General features: G+C 37.9%; 1 pseudogene; it reads left to right on the plus strand.

Annotated features, from left to right (window-relative positions):
• The first annotated feature begins 18,318 nt into the window (after positions 1-18,318).
• Positions 18,319-18,805, plus strand: LOC118650589 (annotated as a pseudogene).
• The last annotated feature ends 221 nt before the right edge of the window (positions 18,806-19,026 follow it).

Genomic DNA, 19,026 nt, shown 5'->3' on the forward strand with positions numbered 1-19,026 from the left:
GAAGGACTAATTTCAGTGTTGTAAAAAATATATATATACTTAAAAATGTAATAAAACCAGAATTGGGTAGAGAGATATTATAAAAAATAAGTGAACCTTTCAAAAATAGCTTTTTAAAAAGTCTTTAAATATAATGCTAATTCAGTTGAGTTTTTCTTTTCTTTGTTATGAATATTAGAGGTATACCATAAATGTAAAGTTTTTCCTGTCATATGTAGAAGAAATATTAAGATCATAATGTATAAATGTTAATTATTAATGTTCTTAATTGTATTTGCTACTCAAGCAATTGAGCAAACCTAAAATATTTAACTATAACACTTTAATGTTACAGTCGTACCAAAAATTATAAACATATACGATATGATAAATAAACTGACTATAAATTGATTTAAGGTAAATTCTTTCCCCTGAAATAGGGGCCTCTTTAAATTATTTTAATTTAGAGGGTTCTTAATCAGAATGTTGAATATCCCCAAAGAGTCCATGGATCTAACAACTGGATGGAGAAAAAACTATATCTCTATTTTCATTAATCTCTAAGTGAAATTTAACTTTTCTTCAATCATAAATATTGACAAAAATCCCACAGTAAATTTCTAACAGGGAATGAATATGCTATATTTGTATAAAGCTACCCATATTAATCTTAGTAAATGTTAAGTCCAGCTTATTACTTTAACCTTATTTTTCCTCTCAAAACTAGAACTTACACATTAAAAGTTTCTTTTCTAAGTATACTTTACAGAATCAGCCATTTCAGTTCCTTTGTGAACATAAGGAGCAGCCTGACCTCAAGGGCCCCAGACACAGGAGTTCAACCAGATGGCCAACTCCTGACCATGAAATCCATATCAGGACTAGCAAGGACACAGCCTGCAGCCCCCGCCCTGATCTCTTTGTTCTGCGTTCCTTCTCCCTCCTAATAAAAACCTCTGGCTGCACTGAGATGTTAAGACAGGTTTTTGAGGACAAGAGTCTCCCATTTTCTGGAGGTGCCAGCACTCAAATAAAGCTCTTTCCCTTTGCACCAGCACCTGTCTTATGAGCTTGGCTTTTGTTACGACCAGCAGCCAAACTTGGATTCAATTATAGGATTACCAATACTGGTCAGATGTTTTCATATCTCATTACAATTGCTACAGATAATCTTGAAATACTTCTACTTTAAAATTATGGTAATTATTAGACCCACATTAAGATATTGCTATTTAATACACTAATCAAGATGTGTATATATTATTTTATATTAAAATATTTTGATAACTATTTCAATATATTCTTACGTCTTTTATAATCTTACTAGAGGCCCAGTGCATGAATTCGTGCACAGGTGGGGCCCAGCCGGCCTCCCCAATGGGGGCCGATTGGGCCGGGCCAGTGGGGAGGAGAGGCCACAGGAGGTTGGCTGGCCAGCCCCAACCCCAATCTGGGTGTTGGGGGCCAATTGGGGGTGGGGCCAGCTGTGGGGAGGGGCCACCTCCCCTATTGGGCTGGTTGGCCAGCTGCAGTGTGCATCATAGCAACTGGTCATTCTGGTCATTCTGTTTGCTTGGCTTTTATAGAGAGAGATGTATTTTATTTAATGCCTTTATATGATTATTCTGATTTGAGGTAGGTTCTTAAGCTATACAGACTGTCAAAGAACTAAAATGCTTTTCAAGTGATATCTAACTCAGAAATATTAATATTTATTTATTTATTTATTTATTTAAATATATTTTATTGATTTTTCACAGAGAGGAAGGGAGAGAGATAGAGAGTTAGAAACACTGATGAGAGAGAAACATCGATCAGCTGCCTCCTGCACATCTCCCACCAGGGATATGCCCGCAACCCAGGTACATGCCCTTGAACGGAATCGAACCTGGGACACTTCAGTCCGCAGGCAGACGCTCTATCCACTGAGCCAAACTGGTTTCGGCGAGAAATATTAATATTTAAAAGCTTAGAAGTAAATATACAAAAGAAATTAAATATATATTTATTCAAGTAAAACAATATACTTTATAAATATGAATTATATATTTTTCTTATTATTATCATGGCTAACATTATAATCTGCATTGTGATTTTTAGGAAATTTGAATATATGGTAGACAATAAGTTGACTAGTGTTTGTTGTTTACAGATATTTGCTTGAGGTTTTTTATTTTTTATTTGTTTGTTTTAACAGTTGGCTCTATACAGTGGAACTTCCTTTAAACTATTATTTGGTTTTCTAGTGGTATAGTTCATATAGAAAAGATAAGACATTCGTACTTTACTTTTTTCTCATTATTTTCAATTGTCAAGGTAATGAATGTTTCCTTATTATTATTAAAATGTATTATTTCAAAGTTTTGATGAGTTTAAATTCATTGAAATGGTTTTCCAGATGAAAGGTCAATTTTTTTTCCATCTTTGACCAGTGGGCACCTTTTAGTGTTAGCCCTCAATATTTTGGACATGACCCCAGCAATCTTTGATAACTTGCTTGCTAGCAAGGAATATGACAAGATATTTTATAATAAGCCTATGCATTTACTGCTCATTTCATAGAAGTAACTATTATTTTTAAAGGATCCTGATTTCTTTCAGTGGGGAATAACATTTAGAATCTGGATGTTAGAGGTACTCATTGCTATTGGATTGCTAATTTCATCCAGTCCTTTCAAAGAGAAAGAGCTAGGATGTGTGCGTAGGGCGACAATAAATATGAGTCAAGTAAACAATGATACTACCAAATTAAATTTGGGATTACAGGGTTACACTTAACCTCTATATTACATTTGTATCTTTTTTGTTGTACTTACAGAATACTCTTGTACAGGAGATAATACAATTAGAAAATTTCATAATTATGCATTTACTTTATCCTATATCACACTCACCATGATGGCCTGAATTGTATCCCCTCACAATTTATATGCTGAAGCCCAAACCCTCATTGTGACTATTTGGAGATAGGATCTATAGAGAGGTAATAAATGTCATTTGAGATCGTAAGGATGGCATTTTAATTTGATAGGATTGTTATTTTAATAAGAGGAGGAAGAAACACCAGAGCTCTCTATCTGCACAGACACAAAGAGAGGAGGCCATGTGACGAAACAGCAAGAAGGCACCCCTTTGAAAGCCAGAAAGATATCTCACCAGAAACCAACCCCAATGGCACCTTAATCTTGAACTTATAGCCTGCAGACTGTGAGAAAATATATGTCCGTCATTTAAGACACACATTTGTTTTATTTTTATAGTAGCTCTGGCTGACTCAGACGCTCAAAAACATCTCAAATTAAAAATTTAATAATAATACTACTTATATGACTCAGAAAGTGTTAACAATTTTTGCATAGGTTCTCCCCATTTTCCACACATACTTCATGGCTCCCTATTTATACCTTGTCAGACATATAGCCATTAACTCACTACATTTTCTCCCTTTTAATTATCAATTATTCATAGTTAAATAAGGAATTACGTATTTTGTGCTCATTGCCAGTCTTTTGTTGTTGTTGTTATTCCTAATTTCAAAGTCACAGTAATCAAAATGGTATGGCACTAGCATAGAAACAGACACACAGACCAATAAAACATAACAGAGAACCCAGAAATTAATCTATGCATATATGACAAACTAAACTTTGACATTGGCACCAAGAACACACAAAGTGGTACAAATAGTGTCTTCATTAAATGGTGTTGGAAAACTGAATATCCACTTGCCAAAGAATGAAACTGGACCCTCATCTTACATCATTCACAAAAATCAACTTGAAATGGATTAATCACATAAATGTAAGACCTGAAACCATACAACTCCCAGAAAAATAATAGGGAAAAAGTTCCTTAACAGTGGTTTTTGCAACAATTTTTTTGGATATGACACCAAAACCATAGGCAACAAAAGCAAAATTAAACAAGTCAGACTATATCAAACTAAATGCTTCACACAGCAAAGAATACAATAAACAAAATGAAAATCATTGCCAGTCTTTATATCAACATTTCTACAGTCATGTTTGCTGTCTGCAGCTTGTTGTCTAGTAGATTCTTAAAAAAAAAAGGTCTCTGGAAATAGTAATCCATATATTTTTAATAATAATGGCAAACTCTCTACACTGTGTACTCTAAAGTCAGTTTTTCTGGATATAAAAGTCTTTGAGTCACATATTTCCTTCCCCCTTGGGAAATTTAAATATATTAATCCATTTATTTTATGGAATATTGCATTGCTTTATATGAATTTGATAATAATAAACTCCCCTTTCCCTTATAAATAACTTGCTTTTTTCCCCTAGATCTGCAAAGACATTTTTATTGTTATAGTTGAGTGATTTTATAAGAATATGATTTGGTTTTTGGTAATTCCAGGTGGATGTTCCCAGTTATGTAGACTAGTATTTCGATATGTAGCTTTAATTTTTTTATTTAGAAAAGTTTCTTGAGTAATCTTAGTATTTGTTCTGGTCTCATTTTTTTTTTTCAAGACTGCTATTATAAATCTATATTTGATTTTTCTTTGCCACTTGTTATTTTCTGCCAAATCATTCTTATTTTTTTTCTTATTTTGTGATTTAAGAAAATAAGATCTATATCATCCTCTAATTTCCTTATTGTTTTTGTTTTAATTTATTTGGTAGGTTCTGGAAACACCAGGGTAGTATAGTTTTGTTTTTAGGATATGTTTTCATTGATTATAGAGAGAGGGAGAGAGAGAAAATCATTGATGTGAGAAAAGAACTTTGATAGCTGCTTCAGCATGCCCCATACTGGGGATTGAGTCTACAACCCCAGGCACGTGCCCTGACCAGTGACTTCTCCATGCAGAAGACTGGAATAATGTCAACAAACTAAGCCAACCTAGCCAGGGTCCTATTGTTGCTTTTATTGGCTTTAGTATTTCTTCTATCTTAGTCTTCATTTCTGAAAATATTGTTTTGTTTTATTTCTGTTTCTTTTCTTGAACTTTTTATGTGAAAACAATTGCATCAGTTACAGTTTTATTTTATTTTGTGGTTATGTCTTCATGATATGATGTCATTGTTTGCAGCAATTCTATTTTCTTCCATATTTTTATTTTTCTTTGTCTATGTTTCAACTGCAATATTTTCTTATGGTCATTTTATTAACTAGGTTAATTACAATGATATCACTAGCATAATAGTCCTCTTTCACCTCTTAAGAGATAACACTGAAAGTCTAGAAAACAATACTAAGGATGAGACTTGTACAGTGGGAATAAAAGTGCTAAAGTTTGTTCTTTCCCTCCTTTGGAAAAAGTTAAGGGTGTTGATTACATTTAGAGTTAGTTAAAAATGTGTATAAAATAGTTACAGTTACTATAGAAGAAAAATTTAAGTAGCAGACTTATTTTAAGGATGGAATGACTTATCTCATTCAGTCATAAGTCTAAAAGAGATTTTGAACTAATCCAAGTCTATGGTGGGTTATTAGATCAATAAACATAAGGTTATTTATTGATCTCCTATTTGGTATATCAATAACATAGATTAAATAAATATACAAGTTAATATGGTAAAATATTTCATAGGAAAAATATCTGGCCACCAAAAACCTCTGGCTCAGTGTTAAGAAAACTAAAAGGAAAAATATAAAAAAAGACATTTCTATAATTTATGTCAAAGCATTAAACCAAAATTATCTTTATGATTCAAATTCCCCCTATATGCCTTCTACCTGAATTTTCTCTAAGCAGTTCCCCTCTTCTCTAAAATATTGCATACTTCATTTTATTGAGATACTTCTCTTATTAACATATTTAGAATACTATAGAATATATTACCACATTAACTAGAATGCTGTCTTATGTTAAACTTAGTCAAAGGTACAATAAAACGGAAATACTTGTATCTGTTTATATGCTTTCTTCAATATTTATATACAATTGAGAACAATACATACATGGATGAGTTCTTTATGGATTTATTCATTCAACCAACACGTATTGAGAAATTCATGTGTGTCAGGAATTGTTTTGTCTCTAGGAATACAGTAGTGAAAAAAACTGTCAAAAATCCCTGCCTTCCAAGAGTTTTTCAATTTGTGGGATGAAATACAGAGTATAGAAAATTAATAAGCAAGCTATATACTATATTAGAAGATGCTGAGCAGTTTGGAGAAAAATAAAGTAAGCCTCTCTGAAATGGTGATGCTTCAGCAAAGATTTAGGAAGGGGATTGCAAACCTTGTAAACATTTTAGAAGAAAAGCAGAACAGTGAATGTAAAGATGGGAACATGTCTGACAAGCTCAGAGAACAGCAAACAAACCAATGAACTCTGTGACTGTCGCACACTGGATGAGGGTTAGGTTATTGAGAAATGAGGCCAAAAAAGACAAAGAGCAGGAAAGCAGCAGATCTCGTAGGACTAGGCGACACACAGAAACACCCTGGTTTTTATGCTTTGTAAGCCTGGGGGTGGGATAGTATGGGCATCATTGAAGAGTTTTCTGCAAAACAAACAAACAAAAAGTGACAGGTTTTCACTTATATTTTAAAACAATCATGCTCTCTGTTATATGACAAGAGATAATAAGAGGGCAAATGGTAAGAAGCCAAGAGTCCGGTTCAAAAATAATTTCAATGACATTTTCCCAAATGTTATTTCTAAAAATATTACTTGAGGTTAAAAATATATATAATCTATACATAATAATCTGTAATGGGCTGCATGGTGCGCTCTCCCCTCCCACCACCACCACCAATGATACAGCTAGGTGCTATTCACTGTAACATGATTGTTGCTTTATCTAAAAAGGGTCTTTGTAGATGTACAAAAATTGAGGGTCTTGAGATAGGGAAACAATCATGGATTATCTGGTAAACCCTAAACTTAATGCAAATTTCCTTATAATAGAGAGACACACAGAGGGAATTGATAACACTGGAGAAGGTGACAGAGGCACAAGCCAGGAATACTGGCCATCACCAGAAGCTAGAAGAGGCAGGGGACCAGTTTTCCCCTATAGCCTCTGTAGGGAGGGTGGCCCTGCCAATGCTCTGATTTCAGACTTCTAGTCTTCAGGACTGCAAGAGAATACATTTCTGGTGTTTCAAGCCACCCAATTTGTGGAAATTTATTATGGTAGCCACAGGAATGTAATACATCATTCAAAATGAAGTTCTTAATGGGTGAACCTTTTTTTAAAATTCCAACAAACAATCCTATATAATAAAAGGCTAATATGCAAATCGACTGAACAGTGGAACGACCGGTCACTATGATGTGCACTGACCACCAGAAGGCAGATGCTCAATGCAGGAGCTGTCCTCCCTCCCCCCGGTGGTCAGTGCGCTCCCACAGGGGGAACGCTGCTCAGCCAGAAGCCAGGCTCATGGCTGGTGAGCTCAGCAGCAGTAGCGGGAGCCTCTCCCACCTCTGAGGCAGTCAGACATCTCCTGAGGGCTCTGGGACTGCGAGAGGGCACAGGTTGGGCTGAGGAACCCCACCCCCCAAGTGCATGAATTTCATGCACCAGGCCTCTATATTTATTTATAGCACATAGTATCTTTTTTTAAAAAATATATTTTATTGATTTTTTTTTTTTTTTTTTTTTTTTTTTACAGAGAGGAAGGGAGAGAGATAGAGAGTTAGAAACATCGGTGAGAGAGAAACATCAATCAGCTGCCTCCTGCACACTCCCCCACTGGGGATGTGCCCGCAACCCAGGTACATGCCCTTGACCGGAATCAAACCTGGGACCTTTCAGTCCACAGGCCGATGCTCTATCCACTGAGCCAAACCGGTTTTGGCAGCACATAGTATCTTTAATAATTCAAGTATCCCTGGTTGATGATGATTATTTCTCCTGGATACACAGATGAAGCATCCATCTTATATTTAAACTGCTGTTTGAAATGTTAACCCTGTTATTTCTGGCTTCTGTAAATCCTTGCTGGCTTAAATAATAAGGAAAATAAGACTACTCCCATTTCAGAGAGGCCATTAAACCTTCTCCAGACAAAGTTATCAGTGCTGGCACCAGGCCAAGCCTTTGGTTGAGGTCTCAAAGCCCCAGCATATAGGGCCCTTTAAGAACTCGCAAAGGGAACCAGAAAAAAACCATATTTGGGAGACAAAGAAGATAAAATAGTATAAATATGGGAAACTTCGTGTGTGATTGCACCCAGAATTTGAGAGACATTTTCCTCTGGGCTCCGGCATAATAAATGTAACTCCATCTCTCTAAGCATTGCTTGGTTCTTCTCCGGTTTTTCTATAACACAGAAAGCAGCTAAATTGCTGTGGAATCTTCTCAGGTTATGGTATGGCTCTTAACAATAAACAAAGTATTAAGCTTCAGAGGTGTTACCTCCTTATAATGAGTGTCTCTCTCTCTCTCTCTCTCTCTCTCTCTCTCTCTCTCTCTCTCTCTCTCCTGTCTTTGATTAAATATATATAACATAAAACTTACCATTTTAACTATTTTAAGTGTACAGTTCAATGATATTAAGTACAATCACATTGTTGTGCAACCATCACCATCATCCATCTCCAGAACTTTTTCATCATCCCAAACAGAAACTCTATCCATTAAACTTTAACACCCTATTCCTCTCCTGCCCTAGCCCCTGAAGATCACTATTTTACTTTGTGTCTCTATGAATTTAACTATTCTATGTACTTCCTATAAATTCAATTATACAATACTTGCCCTTTCCTTTCTGGTCTATTTCACATAGCATAATGTTTATCTGTATTGTAGTATATTTGAGAATTTCCCTCCTCTTTAATTATGGACGAGTCTTATAATAAGGTGCTTAGTGAGACTTTCCCTGTTACCTAGAAATGTGGCTAATGGATTATAACTCAAATGGCAGAAATAAACAAAAATGGCACAGATTGGCCATATTTTAAAGTGAGCCCCAATACCACACCAGCTGCAGGATTTATGAAGAGGCTGCAGAATTGGCCCTATTGTTATCTCATCATTACTATGACTTTCCATCCTGGTCTACATATTCATATTCTGAGCTCCATGTATTTAATAACAGCAACATTTGGGAATCATTGGTCTACAGGGGAATTGCTGTGACTTTTCTCTTTCTTCTGTGTTTGCACTCTGTAACCCCACTCTATGCCAAGTAAGTAGGTTGCCAAAAAAATCCCTTCTGAAGATCAGTAATGGCTGTGAGATACATAGAATAGCAACATGTTCTCAAGTTGGATCTTGACAGCAAACTTGGGATTTTCCCTGTGTATATTTGAGCAGAAATAGACTGCAGAAAGATGAGAGGGCGAAGAGCGGATAAAGCATGGCCCTCCCACCATGTGATAAGTCCAGGATGTATAAACTTAAGGTGGGTGACACAAAAATACCAAGGCTTGACCCATCTTGTAGAACCTCACCCAAGTGGAAAGTCTTCCAGGTGAGGAAAACCCAGAAGCAAGAGGCTACAAAACAAATATTTGTTGAAGACAGTGACATGGTCCAGAAATGTCAAACCAGATCACATCTCCTTTCCTTGGAAATATAGAGAAGGGAGATTTCTGTTCTGAACCCCAAAGTTATGGTGTGTGCTCCATGCAGCAATTAACTATTCAGTCTGCCTCACTGGTTAGGTATTAATAACCAGTGATTGCAAATAAAATAAAACCACAACACCTGGTAGGTTTTTAAAATAAGAAAAAATATATGTGTTGTCCCTTTTCCCTGATTTCTGCTCCAGCAGCTTCACCATATTTAAGGAGGTCGGCTATATAGGGGTGTATGTGTCCGTGTTATACCAGAGAACCAGAGCCAGTAGGAGATACACATTAAGAGGCTTAATGGAAGGAATTAGCTTACATGATAATGAGGCAATGCTGAAATCTGGAGGTCAGGCTGCCTGGATGTATAGACTGAAGCAATCGGGCACAGCCTGAAGCTACTCTCCTCAAGTCAAATTTCTTCTTCTTAGAGGAAACCTCGGTTCTCCTTGTAAGGCCTTTCAATTGATTGAATCAGGCACATCCGGACTATCCAGGCTCATTTCACTTACTTAAACTGATGATAGGCTTCAATTATATCTACAAAATACCTTTATAGCAACACCTACATTAGTGTCTGATTGGATCATTGGTGACTGTAGGTTAACCAGGTTGACCCAGAAAACTGTATATCATTGAGTTAAGAGAATAAAATACCCAGGGATAAAAGCAACTAACAAAACAAACAAAACCTGGCCATCACAGGATTGGAAAGGAAACTACCATACCCTCAATCAAAATTTCGTAGGTTGAAGAATAGTAAATTTTGGACATAAGGAATATAAGATTGAAAGTTTAAAAAGTATTACACTGGCTTGATCTTTTGTTTTACTGAAAGGTTACTTGGAAATTAAGGCATCCACCAAACATAGACTTATTGTACAACATAAGCGTCCATAGGTGCAAGCAGAGGACCTTCCCCACAAGCCACACGCTGAAAGGGCGAGTCGTCACAGGGCCGGCCGCCAGGCCCCATGAGGCACAGCCTGACCACACTGCTGGCGGCCTCGGGCACCGACTCCCCAGCCCACGGCGGGAGCCCGGCGCAGGCCACCCGCCCACCGCCCCCACGCAGCAGGGGTGGGGCGTGTGCCCTTGCCTGAGGAGATGGAGGAGGAGGCGATCGCCAGCGCCCCCGGGGACGAGACGGAGGATGTGGACTTCCTGTCTGGGCTGGAACTGGTCGATCTGCTGGACCCCAGGCAACCGGACTGGCCTCTGGAGCCCGGGCTCAGCTCGCCCTGGGAAGGGCGAGGACTGCGCCCTCCATCTTGCCCTGGGTCCTCCATTTTTGGGCAGAGCCATGTGCTCGGCGGGGGCTTCTTCCTGGAGGCCCAGGCCTCTGCTGGCCACGCCCAGGATTCCTCTGGACTAACCAATGATAATCAAAGGAAGTGCACGCCATCAATATGACCACATCCTGGGTAACAAGATCCGACTCGCGCCTGGCCAATCGGCGGGGCCCACTGTCCCCTCCCCTGCCCTTACTATAAAACCCACAATCCCATCAGGCCTCGCTCTCGCGGCCACTGGGCTTACCGTTGTTGCATTGGTGAGTGTGGTCGGGGAGCCGAACTAGTTCGAAATGAAGGACTCTTTGCTTTTGCATCGGACTCGCTGGCTCCCTGATGGGCTTTTTGGGAACCTTGAAATCTGGGCACAACACACGCATCTATACAAAAAAAACCTTTTTCCCTAAGTGGCAGCTGACCAACTTTAAAATCACTTTTCGTGAGAATTTTCAGCTGAAAATATTCAAGAACACCCAAATTGTAATATATTTATTTTTATAATATTCATTGAAAATTTATTTATTTATTTATTTATTTTATTTATTTATTTTTTTTCTGTTCATCAGATTATTTATTCACTTGATTCTTAGATTCACTTGTTGATAGATGCATATTTGTTGTTCATAATTTGTATCTTTATCTTTTTCTTCCTCTTCCTCTTCTTAAAGGATACCTTTCAGCATTTCATATAATCCTGGTTTGGTGGTGATGAACTCCTTTAGCTTTTCCTTATCTGTGAAGCTCTTTATCTGACCTTCAGTTCTGAATGATAGCTTTGCTGGATAAAGTAATCTTGGTTGTAGGTTCTTGGTATTCATCACTTTGAATATTTCTTGCCACTCCCTCTGGCCTGCAAAGTTTCTGTTGAGAAATCAGCTGACAGTCGTATGGGTATTCCCTTGTAGGTAACTGAGTTTCTTTCTCTTGCTGTTTTTAAGATTCTCTCTTTATCTTTTGCTCTTGGCATTTTAATTATGATGTGTCTTGGTGTGGTCCTCTTTGGATTCCTTTTGTTTGGGGTTCTCCGCGCTTCTTGGACCTGTAAGTCCATTTCTTTCACCAGGTGGGGGAAGTTTTCTGTCATTATTTCTTCAAATAGGTTTTCAATATCTTGCTCTCTCTCATCTTCTGGCACCCCTATAATTCTGATGTTGGTACGCTTGAAGCTGTCCCAGAGGCTCCTTACACTATGCTCGCATTTTTGGATTCTTTTTTCATTTTGCTTTTCCGGTTGGGTGTTTTTTGCTTCCTCGCATTTCAAATCATTGACTTGATTCTTGCGCTCCTCTGATCCGCTGTCGGGAGTCTGTATAATATTCGTTATTTCAGCCCGTGTATGCTTAATTTCTAGTTGGTTCCCCAATATAACATCGAGGGTCTCATTAGTTTTCTTGTAGATCTCATTAAGTTTATCGGCGGCTTCTAAACAGTTCTTGAGAGACCTTAAAAGTGTGGTTCTGAACTCTATATCTTCCATTGACAATTTTGTCCTGTTTCTTTGTCTCCGCATTTTGTTATGCTTCCTTGGTGCACCCCCTAGTGGTCTTTGTGCGCAGTCTTATAGTTAAACCTTGATTGTTGTAGCTAATACCAGGGAGGGTTTGACCTCCAGGCCAGGTGGCCATGAGAATCCGAAAATTTATTTTTTTAAATTAAATTCAAAATATCATGGTGTGTGGAGAAGGTTTCCGTTTTGATGCGTGGCAGTTAACTGGTTAAAGGATAGGAGAAATCATCCATTTATCGAGCACATGCTAGACATTGACCTGTTCTGGGAGATTTGGATGAAACACAGGACAAAACAAAGGTCCATTACATTGCAGTGGCAAAAGATAATAAATAAGAAATATAAAAATAGGTAAGGTGAGCCCTGGCTGGTGTGGCTCAGTTGTTATAGCATTGCCCTACACACCGAAGAATCATGGGTTCCATTCTCAGTCAAGGGCATGTACCTGGGTTACAGGTTCGCTTCCGGCTCCCCAGCTGATGTCTCTCTCTCTCTCTCACATTGGTGTTTCTCTAAGTTGCATTCTACCTTAAAAGGTGAAAAGAGCTATGGCCCAAAAAAAATAGTGCAAGGTGAGGGAAATCAAGTATTTGATGAGAAGAGATATTTCATTTTTAAGTAGTATGGTCAGGGTAGATCTCAATGAGAGGATGGGATTTAAAGGTAAAAGGAGTTAGTCAAATAACATTCTAGGAAGAGGGAACAGCTGAGCCAAGTTCTGTAGAAGAAGCATGACTGTCATGTTGAATGGAGAGCAAGGAGGTCTGCTGTGGAAGAGGAGAGCAGACAGGTAGCCGGGGCGAGGAGGGGAGGCTGGAGATGATGCAGTCATTAGACCATTGTAAGAACATTGGCATTTAATCTGTTACAGGATTTTGAGCAGCTGTGAGTGGGAAAAATAAAATGCTTCATATTTATACCTTCCTACTGCCCATAATTCAGGCTGTTGTGTAAACCAGTTATATACACGTGCTGTAGTCAAAGATCCAAACCAACACCAATGTAGGAATTAAAGACCTTTTAGCTTCCAAATATTAATTTTTCTTATAAAATGGAACAACAAGTATTTAAGAAACTTCACCTGTTTAGTCTACACTAGACACAATGTTGCTTATACTCACAAGATAAAGGTACCCTGTGAGTCATTAAAAGGACACAACTTGCATGTATGAAACCATTGTGGTGTTTATAGCAAACATAACTCTCAGAGGGAAATGTACTACAGAATTAAGCATAGCTGAGGCAAAGTGGCATATTTTGGGCTTCTCTTTTTGTCTAAAAGCTCTGAAAAGTTTAGTGGCAGAAGGAACTTCCTTCAGTCTCCAGCCCCCAGCTCCAGGCTTGCTTAAGTGTCAGCGCAGTGTTGGTGAGGCTGCTGCTGCTCTGCTGGCTTTTGACCTTAAGGGCACTCAGCAGAGCATCAAAATGTATCAAAAGATGGAGAAAAGCCTCACTGATTTCACCCCTTGGCTCTTGTTCTCAAATTGACCTGTAACTAACATGCCAAATCCTCAGTTTTCACTAAGCTGTCTCCAGTGTGGCTTGGGAACATTTGATAGCTCTTTTGCAGAGGGTCAAATTGTGAATGCAAGCACACAGACATAAACAGGAAAGGGCTCAGCATCCTTTGTGTGGGTGGATTCCACACAAACAAAAGCAAACATTTTCTGAAATCCTGTCTGTCATGGCAAATAGTGAGCCTCCACCTTAAACTGGTTTAGAATTTTGAATTAAATTCGAGTTGTTAATGTGTCTTTAGGACGTAAGGGCTGGAGCACAATTCCGCACAGGTGTTTCTTTACTGCTTCACCACTCCTTTTTCTGACAGACCTAACAGCATATTTTAGTCAATTAAAGCTTGTAAAGAAGGTCAACATTTCCCAAAAATACTATCCAGAAAAAGATGGTGGATTTGTGTAAAGGAGGGAAGAATCCTGCTAAAGTAATACAATGAAGGGCAAACCTGTGCCGTTGAGCCCTTGTTCAAGGCACCGTTAGAACTCAGCACACACTGTAATGCAGACGTGCTGTGCTCAGAAGATGCAGCCTGCCTGACACGTGAGGACAATTTTTACTTTAAACTGTAAGACTCTTTATTTACATTATTTACAAACTGATTCGGTGCATGTATGTGAACTTATATTGGGTTGCCCACTCAGAAAACAAATAACTTATGTTTTTAGAGAAATTTAGCCTTTTTCTTCTTAGATGATATGTCAGATTGTTTTAATGATTTTTTTTTGTTTTGAATTACAGAATAAATGTCAATCTTGAAAAACTGTTTTTAAAGATTGATTTCTCCTTGATCTGGAAAGGAATAAGGTACAAAGGGAATCGTGAAAAGAACACCAACATAGCATTCAACAGAACTGCGGTTGCAAAAAAATTTGAAATAACTGCAACCGTTTCCCAGCCCCCCCCCCCAATGTGACTCAAACAACTGGGGGAGAAAAAGGAATTGTTAATTCACTGTTGCCTGAGTGATGGCCTTTATCCCAGGCAGGCAGGATTCAATGATGTTTGTTCTTTTAGCTGTATGGTACTTGCAAATGTCATAAACATTACACCAATACTAAGCCTTCTATCCCTTTTCACTGCCACCTCCCCCCCACCCCCCACCCCAAATGAATGCTAAGTTCTGTCACCTGGGGGTAGTTATAATAATCACAGCTGAGGATATTGCCAGCGGCAGGAACAGAACTGAATCAAGGAAAATGTGACCCAAAGTACATGAGTTTAGCTCCAGTTGCAACAGCTAATGCAGTCACTGCGGGAGGGAAATGAGTCCCTTGACTAAACTCACCCTGATTTGTCATCCGATTAAAAAATATCTGGTGGATGGAAAAGGCACAATTGTGGGCATACTCGGTTGTTACACATAAATTTGATGACTGAGAATTGACAATGACCCTTGAGATACTATAGACGGTGGGATCTCACATATACTTTAGAATATATTGCATGTTGATAACATGACTATTAGAGCTTAGATTTTTTTATGGTAGAAACAAAGGCCACAGATGCAGAATTGGAACAAGAAAAAAATCCAACATGTTGCCATGATTAAGAGCCGTATTTCAGAAAGGAGATAAATATGCATGAGCCACCGTCACACCCTAGTTCTATAATTCATCAACATTACAGGCTTTTAATATTTATACATGAGTACAACCGGAGGGCTTTCCCAAGTATCACCCTATGGTTAGTAGACAAGGCTCTGTAATTCTAGAGGAGAGAAGGAAATGGCTTGTGATACTCCTCAAATAAAGGGAAATGCATCTTGAGTTAGTAAAGGTCAGAAAGATTATTTGAAACTGTGTTAATAATACACACTTTAAAACAGTTACATTATTCAATAAAATCTGGAGGTTTAGCAATTTTGTTGAAACTTTTCTATAGACAACATTTATGCATTACAGAGGAGCTGATTTCCTCATTAATGCATTGATAATTGTTTCTAAAATCTGAATTTAACATCAAATAAACACGTTTCTATTTAAGTCTGAACACTTCCTCAGCTATTACTTTATTATAGTAATTCTGCCATAGAAGATAATTTATTTTTTTGGAATTTAGAGTTAGTGACTCTCAATGGTCAATGACCAAATGTGTCTATCAAGAAGCCGATCTTTGTTGTGAAACCTGTAATCTTATTCAGAAGTCAGGTGTTTTGTTTTTTTTCAAGAATTTTTTGAGCAAGGGTTGTATCATTAGGAAAAGCATATGGACTCCTGAGTTGATTGCTTTGAATACCAATATTTATTTGGCTGAATTGTTGGAGAAGTTTTGCTCAATATTCAAAAGGTATTTGTTAGCCTACCTACTATAGGCCAAGATTGCTAGATTCTGAGTCAACGGTAATAAAGAATACACCCTTTATAAAACTACTTACTACTAATTATCTTTTTTAAAAAGGAGGTAAATTTAGAATCTATAATGTTGCAAAGCCTTTCCTTATACAAGGCACATATAGGTACTAAAGGCCCAGTGCATGAATTTGTGCATGGGTGGGATCATAGTTACCAGTTGTTCTAGTTGCTTGGCTTTTATATATATAGATTTCATTTTTCAACCAGTAGGTATTGAGAATAACTCTTCTGCAAGATAGCGTATAATAGGGAAGCAGCTACCAAGATAAATGAGACATGGCCCCTGATCTCAGGAAGTTTATGAGTCCATAGAGTGACATACTTCCATAACTAACTATAATGCAAGGCGGTGCAAAAAATAAGGTGAATGGTCTTAAAATTTTAAATGGTATTCTGTAATTTATTAAAATCTTCATATAGGAAGAAAATGAAGAGAGCACTCATACCTCTGTCTCTTCATCACCTAATTATAAATTTTCTTTTATAAAAAGTTACCGCTAAAGTTATAACTGTTAGACCATGTTAAAAAATTATGATATTCAGAAGGTGGGGGAGATCCATTAGATTTAGAAAACGCTGATATTCCAGACATAACATAAAACATTGGCCTCAAAATGTCTTCCTTAAAGAGTACTATTTACATATTTTCAAAGCTGCCACAGTGTCTGTTGAGTAAAACATTATCACTTTCTTAAAGATATTGATTTATGTTTCCCACTGAAGGATTTGAGACATTTTGTTATTATATTCACTGATTTCTTTATCACGAATAGTATATAATAAGTAGGTAAAAGCTGCATTACCTGGAACTTGTCAAGCTCATTTCTACCAAAAGGCCTATACTCTTGCTCTAATCTAAGCCTGGATTATCTGCCCCAAAAGTCCAATTACAGATTCCCTTACTTTCTTCAGCTCACTATTCAAATATCACCTTTCTAGTTGTTCGTCAAGTCCTACCAAAAACATTCTCATCTACCTCACCCCTGAACTCTGTTTTCTCTACTTTGTTACATTTTTTCACTTTATTGTTGACACTATTACAGATGTTCCCATTCCCCTCCCACCCCCCCGCCATTTGCCCATCTCCACCCAGTGCCAAACCCCCTTCCTCCTTGCCATCACCACACTGTTGTCTGTGTCTTTGGGTTATGCATATATGTTCTTCGGCTAATCCCTTCACCTTCTTTCATCAGCCTCCCTCTCCCGTCTGCCCTCTGACAACTGGCAGTCTGTTCCATCTACCCATGCCTCTGTCTCTTTTTTGTCCATCAGTTTATTTTGTTCATTAGATTCCGCGAATAAGTGAGATCATATGGTATTTGTCTTCCCCTAACTGGATATTTTATTTAGCATAATAATCTCCAGGTCATTCCATGCTGTCACAAAATGTAAGACTTCCTTCTTTTTTTATGGCCTTGTAGTGTTACATTGCGTAAATGTATCACAGTTTTGTTTTGTTTTCTATCCACTCACCTGCTATGGGCACTTAGGCTGTTTCCAGATCTTAGCTATTGTAAATCACACTGCTATGAACATAGGGGTGCATATATTCCTTCAAGCTGGTGTTTCAGGTTTCTTAAGATATATTCCCAGAAGTGGCTGCACCAGTCTACATTCCCACCAACAGTGCACTGGTGTTCCCTTTTCTCCACATCATTGCCAGCACTTGTTTGTTGATTTATTGATGGTAGCCATTCTGGAAAGTGTAAGATGATCTCATTACGATTTTAATTTGCATCTCTCTGATGTTTGGTGAAGAGCATTTTTTTCATATGTCTATATGTCCTCTTTCGGAAACTCTGTTCAGGTCCTTTGCCCATTTATAATTGGACTATTGGTCTTCCTAGTGTTGAGGTATGTGAGTTCTTTATATAATTTGGAAATTAACTCCTTACCAGATGTATCTTTGGCAAATATGTCCTCTCATACAGCAGGCTTCCTTTTTATTTTGTTCTTGGTTTACTTTGTTGTACAAAAGCTTTTCAGTGGGGACAGCTCCTGTAAGCCAGCCTCCAGGGTATCCCAAGATCCCCTTTAATACCAAGCATCTGGGTCTGGGAGAGCCAGTGTGAGAGGAAGAGTCAATCCTTCCATGCCGCTGGGATAATCAGGAGTTTTGGCTGGACCTTTGAGCACACACTGAGAGCGTGAGGAGCAAGATGCAAAGCACAGATGATGGCACTGAAACAGATTAATAAGGAACTCAGTGATTTGGCCTGTGACGCTCCCACACAATGTTCTGCAGGTCCAGTTGGGGAAGATGTTTCATTGGCGAGCCACAATCATGGGGTCTACGGATAGCCCATATTAAGGCCGTGTATTCTTCTTGACAATTCATTTTCCTACGGGCTACACCTACAAACCACTTAAGGTTGCATTTACATCAAGAATTTATCATCCAAATGCTAACAGTAAATGGCAGCATTTGTTTCGATATTCTAAGATCACAGTGGTCTCCTGCATTAACTATTTCTAAAGTTCTTTTATCCGTTTGTTCACTGCTATGTGATCCAAACCCAGATGACCCCCACTTGCATAGATCTATAAAACAGACAGAGATAAAATATCTTAGGAATGGACTCAGAAGTGTGCCATGTTATGCTACCTTAAAGTCAGAATAACCTGCATTATAGCTAGAATCAACTTTAAATTACTGTTTTAAAAAAGCTTTTTAGTGTGATGTGTTTTCATTTGTTCATTTTTTCCTTGCCCCCGGAAATATATCGGCAGAAATATTGCTCGGAGAGAAGTCTGAGATTCTACTGTCTATAGTTTCTTCTAGGATTTTATAGTTTTTCTACTTACATTTAATAAGTCTTTTATCCACTTTGAGTTTATTCTTTTGTATGGTATAAGTTGGTGATCTAGTTTCTTTTGTGTATG

Source organism: Myotis myotis, unplaced genomic scaffold (assembly GCF_014108235.1).
Source record: "Myotis myotis isolate mMyoMyo1 unplaced genomic scaffold, mMyoMyo1.p scaffold_m19_p_3, whole genome shotgun sequence".
In the NCBI taxonomy this organism is placed as follows: Eukaryota; Metazoa; Chordata; class Mammalia; order Chiroptera; family Vespertilionidae; genus Myotis; species Myotis myotis.